We start from the raw sequence: 10,828 nt of genomic DNA, 5'->3' as shown, positions 1-10,828 counted from the left end.
CCACCACCCCAGCTCCACGGGAGCTGGCCCGGCGCGGACCAGGAACACGCAGAAGGGACGGACGTGAAAAGCTCGTCCTCCACACGTGCAATCAGAGCCGCACCTGGGTCACCGCTCTGCCTCCAGGACCCTGCCTGGCCCTCTCCTTCCCCCCAAACCAAGTAATCTCCTCCGACCTGCAGGGGCTTCCCCTGGGCGCAACGTGCACTGGGGAGCTGGGCACCCCGGAGTCCTGCGGGGGAGCTGCCCAAGTGCTCCTGAGGGGACAACGCTGCCCACGGGAGGTAGTCAGGCTCCGCTACAATCACCGCTATCCTCAGGGACGTCTGGGTTTTCAGTGCGCTACGAAGCGCGCACTACTTGTGTCCTTCGGCAAACTCAAGTGGGATGTCTGGATCCCACAACTGACACCAAAAGGACCCTACAGGCCCGTGCGCAAACTCCCGCGACGTGTCGTGCTGACGCCCAGGAGCAGCTCTGACAGCTTCCGGGGCAGGCCCGACCCGGCGCAGGGGTGGGGAGCACGATGGGAGGACGCTGCTGCGCGTCGCAATTCCCCTGCAGGGAAGTAGGCCTCTTCACTGCGGGCTCTTTCCCTTCAAGCCTCTATTTCTTACTACAAAAGCAACATCTACCCAGAGTACAACTGGATGCAGCGGGCCAGGCACATCTCCGTCCCGAGAACAGACGGTCACGGGTTCTGACATTTACCCCACACCAAACAGGTAGACTCAAAGCTGCACAAAGCACACAGGACAAAGCTGGAGGGAGGGCTTTGCCCCTTTCTCAGTTACGAGCATTTCAATGGCCATGCTAAACAGGAGAATCACCTGGCCTCAGCAAGGAAACAAGTCAAACGAGTGACGACACAGGACTCTGCCTCAGTGACCCAGGAGCAACCCCAGGTGCAGGTCGGCAGGAAGGAGTCAGCAGAGCCAGGAGAAGCCAGTGTGGAGCGAGGGCTCACCCTCCGCACGCTATCTCGACAAACCCACAGCCAAAGTCTGCGGTCCTCGGCTTCTGAGCACTCCCTCATGGCTTCTGCAGGCACCAGCCAAGGTGACGGGCTCCAGGGACAAGCAGCCCACTGGCCCCTGGGGAGACTGAATTGGAAAGCGAACGACATGCCAGACCTGTCACAGGACACACAGTCTGGAGATGAGGGCGGGAATGGCTTCCGGGAAAACAGGAAGCTCACCTTTCCCAGGACGACGTCCAACGGAGCACGGCCACCCCACTTACCTGGGCCTCCGGGGCCGCCGCAGGCGGGCGGGAGCTGCCGGCCAATGCCGGGGCCGGGCCGGGTCCTACGTGGGCTGAAAACCACAGAAGGGATGGAGGATTAGGCTCGCCTGCGAAGACTTTGCTGAAGCCACACAAAACCTGGTGAGCCTTCCTTCCCCGTATCCCACTCGTCCCCGCATCAGACCGAGTGGGAGACAGGTCTCGTGACCCTGAGGGAGACACCACAGGCCACGGGTTCAGGTGTCTCTTCCATAGCCGATCAACGGCCGTGGAAGGTCAGGGCTCCACACGCTGCAGACAATGGCAGGGGTGGGCTTCTCCTTCGGGGAGCCCGGAACGTGCTCCCTGTTGAAGCCCCGTGTGCAGAACTGACACGCCTGCCTTCTGTCACAGGCCTCTTACTCCGTAGCACTCTACAAGAGACACCTCCTCCCCAGGGCACGATGGGGGAGGGGAAGACGCGGTCCATCAATTGCGTCCGCTAAGGGACCAGGGGAGCACGGCCGACAGCCCAGTCAGGGTGGCCCATGCCCTGGGAGGGACCTGGAGAGCGATCTGCCCTTCTCCTGCAGTGACGCAAGGAACAAACAGAGGAATGGACGCTTTCATCTTACCAAGTGGAGCATCCGGTACTGGTGAGCGAGGCTGCACAGGGCCCAAGGGGGGCCCAGGTGCTGGTGGCAACACGGGCCGGTCCCTGCAAACGCCGGGACGCTGCAAGGTAACCTGCAGGGCAGAAGGGAGAGCTGTGTCAGGCGACAGAAACGGAGCGACCACCGACAAAAGCCGAAATCCAACGCATCAGCTGTCGGCACCGGGCACCCTCCCCACACCCCGCCGGGTGCCCACCCAGCAGCACAGTGCCCCACGCTCCACCCAGCCCTCTGGGGCCTGCAGCCGGCAGCCCGGGCCGCACAGCAGGACACGGGGGGACAACAATGGCGCCACACGACGTCGCCGGTGTCTCCAAGTGGACGAAGCCAAGGGTCCTGCCTGCGAGGATGCACACAGAGCTTCCAGCACTCTGACAAAAGCAGCGCCTTCACAACAGGCAGCCCCTTTGGGCAGGACAGCCCTCCTCGCCACCACCCCAGCTCCACGGGAGCTGGCCCGGCGCGGACCAGGAACACGCAGAAGGGACGGACGTGAAAAGCTCGTCCTCCACACGTGCAATCAGAGCCGCACCTGGGTCACCGCTCTGCCTCCAGGACCCTGCCTGGCCCTCTCCTTCCCCCCAAACCAAGTAATCTCCTCCGACCTGCAGGGGCTTCCCCTGGGCGCAACGTGCACTGGGGAGCTGGGCACCCCGGAGTCCTGCGGGGGAGCTGCCCAAGTGCTCCTGAGGGGACAACGCTGCCCACGGGAGGTAGTCAGGCTCCGCTACAATCACCGCTATCCTCAGGGACGTCTGGGTTTTCAGTGCGCTACGAAGCGCGCACTACTTGTGTCCTTCGGCAAACTCAAGTGGGATGTCTGGATCCCACAACTGACACCAAAAGGACCCTACAGGCCCGTGCGCAAACTCCCGCGACGTGTCGTGCTGACGCCCAGGAGCAGCTCTGACAGCTTCCGGGGCAGGCCCGACCCGGCGCAGGGGTGGGGAGCACGATGGGAGGACGCTGCTGCGCGTCGCAATTCCCCTGCAGGGAAGTAGGCCTCTTCACTGCGGGCTCTTTCCCTTCAAGCCTCTATTTCTTACTACAAAAGCAACATCTACCCAGAGTACAACTGGATGCAGCGAGCCAGGCACATCTCCGTCCCGAGAACAGACGGTCACGGGTTCTGACATTTACCCCACACCAAACAGGTAGACTCAAAGCTGCACAAAGCACACAGGACAAAGCTGGAGGGAGGGCTTTGCCCCTTTCTCAGTTACGAGCATTTCAATGGCCATGCTAAACAGGAGAATCACCTGGCCTCAGCAAGGAAACAAGTCAAACGAGTGACGACACAGGACTCTGCCTCAGTGACCCAGGAGCAACCCCAGGTGCAGGTCGGCAGGAAGGAGTCAGCAGAGCCAGGAGAAGCCAGTGTGGAGCGAGGGCTCACCCTCCGCACGCTATCTCGACAAACCCACAGCCAAAGTCTGCGGTCCTCGGCTTCTGAGCACTCCCTCATGGCTTCTGCAGGCACCAGCCAAGGTGACGGGCTCCAGGGACAAGCAGCCCACTGGCCCCTGGGGAGACTGAATTGGAAAGCGAACGACATGCCAGACCTGTCACAGGACACACAGTCTGGAGATGAGGGCGGGAATGGCTTCCGGGAAAACAGGAAGCTCACCTTTCCCAGGACGACGTCCAACGGAGCACGGCCACCCCACTTACCTGGGCCTCCGGGGCCGCCGCAGGCGGGCGGGAGCTGCCGGCCAATGCCGGGGCCGGGCCGGGTCCTACGTGGGCTGAAAACCACAGAAGGGATGGAGGATTAGGCTCGCCTGCGAAGACTTTGCTGAAGCCACACAAAACCTGGTGAGCCTTCCTTCCCCGTATCCCACTCGTCCCCGCATCAGACCGAGTGGGAGACAGGTCTCGTGACCCTGAGGGAGACACCACAGGCCACGGGTTCAGGTGTCTCTTCCATAGCCGATCAACGGCCGTGGAAGGTCAGGGCTCCACACGCTGCAGACAATGGCAGGGGTGGGCTTCTCCTTCGGGGAGCCCGGAACGTGCTCCCTGTTGAAGCCCCGTGTGCAGAACTGACACGCCTGCCTTCTGTCACAGGCCTCTTACTCCGTAGCACTCTACAAGAGACACCTCCTCCCCAGGGCACGATGGGGGAGGGGAAGACGCGGTCCATCAATTGCGTCCGCTAAGGGACCAGGGGAGCACGGCCGACAGCCCAGTCAGGGTGGCCCATGCCCTGGGAGGGACCTGGAGAGCGATCTGCCCTTCTCCTGCAGTGACGCAAGGAACAAACAGAGGAATGGACGCTTTCATCTTACCAAGTGGAGCATCCGGTACTGGTGAGCGAGGCTGCACAGGGCCCAAGGGGGGCCCAGGTGCTGGTGGCAACACGGGCCGGTCCCTGCAAACGCCGGGACGCTGCAAGGTAACCTGCAGGGCAGAAGGGAGAGCTGTGTCAGGCGACAGAAACGGAGCGACCACCGACAAAAGCCGAAACCCAACGCATCAGCTGTCGGCACCGGGCACCCTCCCCACACCCCGCCGGGTGCCCACCCAGCAGCACAGTGCCCCACGCTCCACCCAGCCCTCTGGGGCCTGCAGCCGGCAGCCCGGGCCGCGCAGCAGGACACGGGGGGACAACAATGGCGCCACACGACGTCGCCGGTGTCTCCAAGTGGACGAAGCCAAGGGTCCTGCCTGCGAGGATGCACACAGAGCTTCCAGCACTCTGACAAAAGCAGCGCCTTCACAACAGGCAGCCCCTTTGGGCAGGACAGCCCTCCTCGCCACCACCCCAGCTCCACGGGAGCTGGCCCGGCGCGGACCAGGAACACGCAGAAGGGACGGACGTGAAAAGCTCGTCCTCCACACGTGCAATCAGAGCCGCACCTGGGTCACCGCTCTGCCTCCAGGACCCTGCCTGGCCCTCTCCTTCCCCCCAAACCAAGTAATCTCCTCCGACCTGCAGGGGCTTCCCCTGGGCGCAACGTGCACTGGGGAGCTGGGCACCCCGGAGTCCTGCGGGGGAGCTGCCCAAGTGCTCCTGAGGGGACAACGCTGCCCACGGTAGGTAGTCAGGCTCCGCTACAATCACCGCTATCCTCAGGGACGCCTGGGTTTTCAGTGCGCTACGAAGCGCGCACTACTTGTGTCCTTCGGCAAACTCAAGTGGGATGTCTGGATCCCACAACTGACACCAAAAGGACCCTACAGGCCCGTGCGCAAACTCCCGCGACGTGTCGTGCTGACGCCCAGGAGCAGCTCTGACAGCTTCCGGGGCAGGCCCGACCCGGCGCAGGGGTGGGGAGCACGATGGGAGGACGCTGCTGCGCGTCGCAATTCCCCTGCAGGGAAGTAGGCCTCTTCACTGCGGGCTCTTTCCCTTCAAGCCTCTATTTCTTACTACAAAAGCAACATCTACCCAGAGTACAACTGGACGCAGCGGGCCAGGCTCATCTCCGTCCCGAGAACAGACGGTCACGGGTTCTGACATTTACCCCACACCAAACAGGTAGACTCAAAGCTGCACAAAGCACACAGGACAAAGCTGGAGGGAGGGCTTTGCCCCTTTCTCAGTTACGAGCATTTCAATGGCCATGCTAAACAGGAGAATCACCTGGCCTCAGCAAGGAAACAAGTCAAACGAGTGACGACACAGGACTCTGCCTCAGTGACCCAGGAGCAACCCCAGGTGCAGGTCGGCAGGAAGGAGTCAGCAGAGCCAGGAGAAGCCAGTGTGGAGTGAGGGCTCACCCTCCGCACGCTATCTCGACAAACCCACAGCCAAAGTCTGCGGTCCTCGGCTTCTGAGCACTCCCTCATGGCTTCTGCAGGCACCAGCCAAGGTGACGGGCTCCAGGGACAAGCAGCCCACTGGCCCCTGGGGAGACTGAATTTGAAAGCGAACGACATGCCAGACCCGTCACAGGACACACAGTCTGGAGATGAGGGCGGGAATGGCTTCTGGGAAAACAGGAAGCTCACCTTTCCCAGGACGACGTCCAACGGAGCACGGCCACCCCACTTACCTGGGCCTCCGGGGCCGCTGCAGGCGGGCGGGAGCTGCCGGCCAATGCCGGGGCCGGGCCAGGTCCTACGTGGGCTGAAAACCACAGAAGGGATGGAGGATTAGGCTCGCCTGCGAAGACTTTGCTGAAGCCACACAAAACCTGGTGAGCCTTCCTTCCCCGTATCCCACTCGTCCCCGCATCAGACCGAGTGGGAGACAGGTCTCGTGACCCTGAGGGAGACACCACAGGCCACGGGTTCAGGTGTCTCTTCCATAGCCGATCAACGGCCGTGGAAGGTCAGGGCTCCACACGCTGCAGACAATGGCAGGGGTGGGCTTCTCCTTCGGGGAGCCCGGAACGTGCTCCCTGTTGAAGCCCCGTGTGCAGAACTGACACGCCTGCCTTCTGTCACAGGCCTCTTACTCCGTAGCACTCTACAAGAGACACCTCCTCCCCAGGGCACGATGGGGGAGGGGAAGACGCGGTCCATCAATTGCGTCCGCTAAGGGACCAGGGGAGCACGGCCGACAGCCCAGTCAGGGTGGCCCATGCCCTGGGAGGGACCTGGAGAGCGATCTGCCCTTCTCCTGCAGTGACGCAAGGAACAAACAGAGGAATGGACGCTTTCATCTTACCAAGTGGAGCATCCGGTACTGGTGAGCGAGGCTGCACAGGGCCCAAGGGGGGCCCAGGTGCTGGTGGCAACACGGGCCGGTCCCTGCAAACGCCGGGACGCTGCAAGGTAACCTGCAGGGCAGAAGGGAGAGCTGTGTCAGGCGACAGAAACGGAGCGACCACCGACAAAAGCCGAAACCCAACGCATCAGCTGTCGGCACCGGGCACCCTCCCCACACCCCGCCGGGTGTCCACCCAGCAGCACAGTGCCCCACGCTCCACCCAGCCCTCTGGGGCCTGCAGCCGGCAGCCCGGGCCGCGCAGCAGGACACGGGGGGACAACAATGGCGCCACACGACGTCGCCGGTGTCTCCAAGTGGACGAAGCCAAGGGTCCTGCCTGCGAGGATGCACACAGAGCTTCCAGCACTCTGACAAAAGCAGCGCCTTCACAACAGGCAGCCCCTTTGGGCAGGACAGCCCTCCTCGCCACCACCCCAGCTCCACGGGAGCTGGCCCGGCGCGGACCAGGAACACGCAGAAGGGACGGACGTGAAAAGCTCGTCCTCCACACGTGCAATCAGAGCCGCACCTGGGTCACCGCTCTGCCTCCAGGACCCTGCCTGGCCCTCTCCTTCCCCCCAAACCAAGTAATCTCCTCCGACCTGCAGGGGCTTCCCCTGGGCGCAACGTGCACTGGGGAGCTGGGCACCCCGGAGTCCTGCGGGGGAGCTGCCCAAGTGCTCCTGAGGGGACAACGCTGCCCTCGGGAGGTAGTCAGGCTCCGCTACAATCACCGCTATCCTCAGGGACGTCTGGGTTTTCAGTGCGCTACGAAGCGCGCACTACTTGTGTCCTTCGGCAAACTCAAGTGGGATGTCTGGATCCCACAACTGACACCAAAAGGACCCTACAGGCCCGTGCGCAAACTCCCGCGACGTGTCGTGCTGACGCCCAGGAGCAGCTCTGACAGCTTCCGGGGCAGGCCCGACCCGGCGCAGGGGTGGGGAGCACGATGGGAGGACGCTGCTGCGCGTCGCAATTCCCCTGCAGGGAAGTAGGCCTCTTCACTGCGGGCTCTTTCCCTTCAAGCCTCTATTTCTTACTACAAAAGCAACATCTACCCAGAGTACAACTGGACACAGCGGGCCAGGCACATCTCCGTCCCGAGAACAGACGGTCACGGGTTCTGACATTTACCCCACACCAAACAGGTAGACTCAAAGCTGCACAAAGCACACAGGACAAAGCTGGAGGGAGGGCTTTGCCCCTTTCTCAGTTACGAGCATTTCAATGGCCATGCTAAACAGGAGAATCACCTGGCCTCAGCAAGGAAACAAGTCAAACGAGTGACGACACAGGACTCTGCCTCAGTGACCCAGGAGCAACCCCAGGTGCAGGTCGGCAGGAAGGAGTCAGCAGAGCCAGGAGAAGCCAGTGTGGAGCGAGGGCTCACCCTCCGCACGCTACCTCGACAAACCCACAGCCAAAGTCTGCGGTCCTCGGCTTCTGAGCACTCCCTCATGGCTTCTGCAGGCACCAGCCAAGGTGACGGGCTCCAGGGACAAGCAGCCCACTGGCCCCTGGGGAGACTGAATTGGAAAGCGAACGACATGCCAGACCCGTCACAGGACACACAGTCTGGAGATGAGGGCGGGAATGGCTTCCGGGAAAACAGGAAGCTCACCTTTCCCAGGACGACGTCCAACGGAGCACGGCCACCCCACTTACCTGGGCCTCCGGGGCCGCCGCAGGCGGGCGGGAGCTGCCGGCCAATGCCGGGGCCGGGCCAGGTCCTACGTGGGCTGAAAACCACAGAAGGGATGGAGGATTAGGCTCGCCTGCGAAGACTTTGCTGAAGCCACACAAAACCTGGTGAGCCTTCCTTCCCCGTATCCCACTCGTCCCCGCATCAGACCGAGTGGGAGACAGGTCTCGTGACCCTGAGGGAGACACCACAGGCCACGGGTTCAGGTGTCTCTTCCATAGCCGATCAACGGCCGTGGAAGGTCAGGGCTCCACACGCTGCAGACAATGGCAGGGGTGGGCTTCTCCTTCGGGGAGCCCGGAACGTGCTCCCTGTTGAAGCCCCGTGTGCAGAACTGACACGCCTGCCTTCTGTCACAGGCCTCTTACTCCGTAGCACTCTACAAGAGACACCTCCTCCCCAGGGCACGATGGGGGAGGGGAAGACGCGGTCCATCAATTGCGTCCGCTAAGGGACCAGGGGAGCACGGCCGACAGCCCAGTCAGGGTGGCCCATGCCCTGGGAGGGACCTGGAGAGCGATCTGCCCTTCTCCTGCAGTGACGCAAGGAACAAACAGAGGAATGGACGCTTTCATCTTACCAAGTGGAGCATCCGGTACTGGTGAGCGAGGCTGCACAGGGCCCAAGGGGGGCCCAGGTGCTGGTGGCAACACGGGCCGGTCCCTGCAAACGCCGGGACGCTGCAAGGTAACCTGCAGGGCAGAAGGGAGAGCTGTGTCAGGCGACAGAAACGGAGCGACCACCGACAAAAGCCGAAACCCAACGCATCAGCTGTCGGCACCGGGCACCCTCCCCACACCCCGCCGGGTGTCCACCCAGCAGCACAGTGCCCCACGCTCCACCCAGCCCTCTGGGGCCTGCAGCCGGCAGCCCGGGCCGCGCAGCAGGACACGGGGGGACAACAATGGCGCCACACGACGTCGCCGGTGTCTCCAAGTGGACGAAGCCAAGGGTCCTGCCTGCGAGGATGCACACAGAGCTTCCAGCACTCTGACAAAAGCAGCGCCTTCACAACAGGCAGCCCCTTTGGGCAGGACAGCCCTCCTCGCCACCACCCCAGCTCCACGGGAGCTGGCCCGGCGCGGACCAGGAACACGCAGAAGGGACGGACGTGAAAAGCTCGTCCTCCACACGTGCAATCAGAGCCGCACCTGGGTCACCGCTCTGCCTCCAGGACCCTGCCTGGCCCTCTCCTTCCCCCCAAACCAAGTAATCTCCTCCGACCTGCAGGGGCTTCCCCTGGGCGCAACGTGCACTGGGGAGCTGGGCACCCCGGAGTCCTGCGGGGGAGCTGCCCAAGTGCTCCTGAGGGGACAACGCTGCCCACGGGAGGTAGTCAGGCTCCGCTACAATCACCACTATCCTCAGGGACGTCTGGGTTTTCAGTGCGCTACGAAGCGCGCACTACTTGTGTCCTTCGGCAAACTCAAGTGGGATGTCTGGATCCCACAACTGACACCAAAAGGACCCTACAGGCCCGTGCGCAAACTCCCGCGACGTGTCGTGCTGACGCCCAGGAGCAGCTCTGACAGCTTCCGGGGCAGGCCCGACCCGGCGCAGGGGTGGGGAGCACGATGGGAGGACGCTGCTGCGCGTCGCAATTCCCCTGCAGGGAAGTAGGCCTCTTCACTGCGGGCTCTTTCCCTTCAAGCCTCTATTTCTTACTACAAAAGCAACATCTACCCAGAGTACAACTGGACGCAGCGGGCCAGGCACATCTCCGTCCCGAGAACAGACGGTCACGGGTTCTGACATTTACCCCACACCAAACAGGTAGACTCAAAGCTGCACAAAGCACACAGGACAAAGCTGGAGGGAGGGCTTTGCCCCTTTCTCAGTTACGAGCATTTCAATGGCCATGCTAAACAGGAGAATCACCTGGCCTCAGCAAGGAAACAAGTCAAACGAGTGACGACACAGGACTCTGCCTCAGTGACCCAGGAGCAACCCCAGGTGCAGGTCGGCAGGAAGGAGTCAGCAGAGCCAGGAGAAGCCAGTGTGGAGCGAGGGCTCACCCTCCGCACGCTATCTCGACAAACCCACAGCCAAAGTCTGCGGTCCTCGGCTTCTGAGCACTCCCTCATGGCTTCTGCAGGCACCAGCCAAGGTGACGGGCTCCAGGGACAAGCAGCCCAATGGCCCCTGGGGAGACTGAATTGGAAAGCGAACGACATGCCAGACCCGTCACAGGACACACAGTCTGGAGATGAGGGCGGGAATGGCTTCCGGGAAAACAGGAAGCTCACCTTACCCAGGACGACGTCCAACGGAGCACGGCCACCCCACTTACCTGGGCCTCCGGGGCCGCCGCAGGCGGGCGGGAGCTGCCGGCCAATGCCGGGGCCAGGCCAGGTCCTACGTGGGCTGAAAACCACAGAAGGGATGGAGGATTAGGCTCGCCTGCGAAGACTTTGCTGAAGCCACACAAAACCTGGTGAGCCTTCCTTCCCCGTATCCCACTCGTCCCCGCATCAGACCGAGTGGGAGACAGGTCTCGTGACCCTGAGGGAGACACCACAGGCCACGGGTTCAGGTGTCTCTTCCATAGCCGATCAACGGCCGTGGAAG

Source organism: Vicugna pacos, chromosome 36 (assembly GCF_048564905.1).
Source record: "Vicugna pacos chromosome 36, VicPac4, whole genome shotgun sequence".
NCBI classification, from domain to species: Eukaryota; Metazoa; Chordata; class Mammalia; order Artiodactyla; family Camelidae; genus Vicugna; species Vicugna pacos.
The sequence above is the reverse complement of the archived record's forward strand: the minus strand, read 5'-3'. Positions refer to the sequence as shown.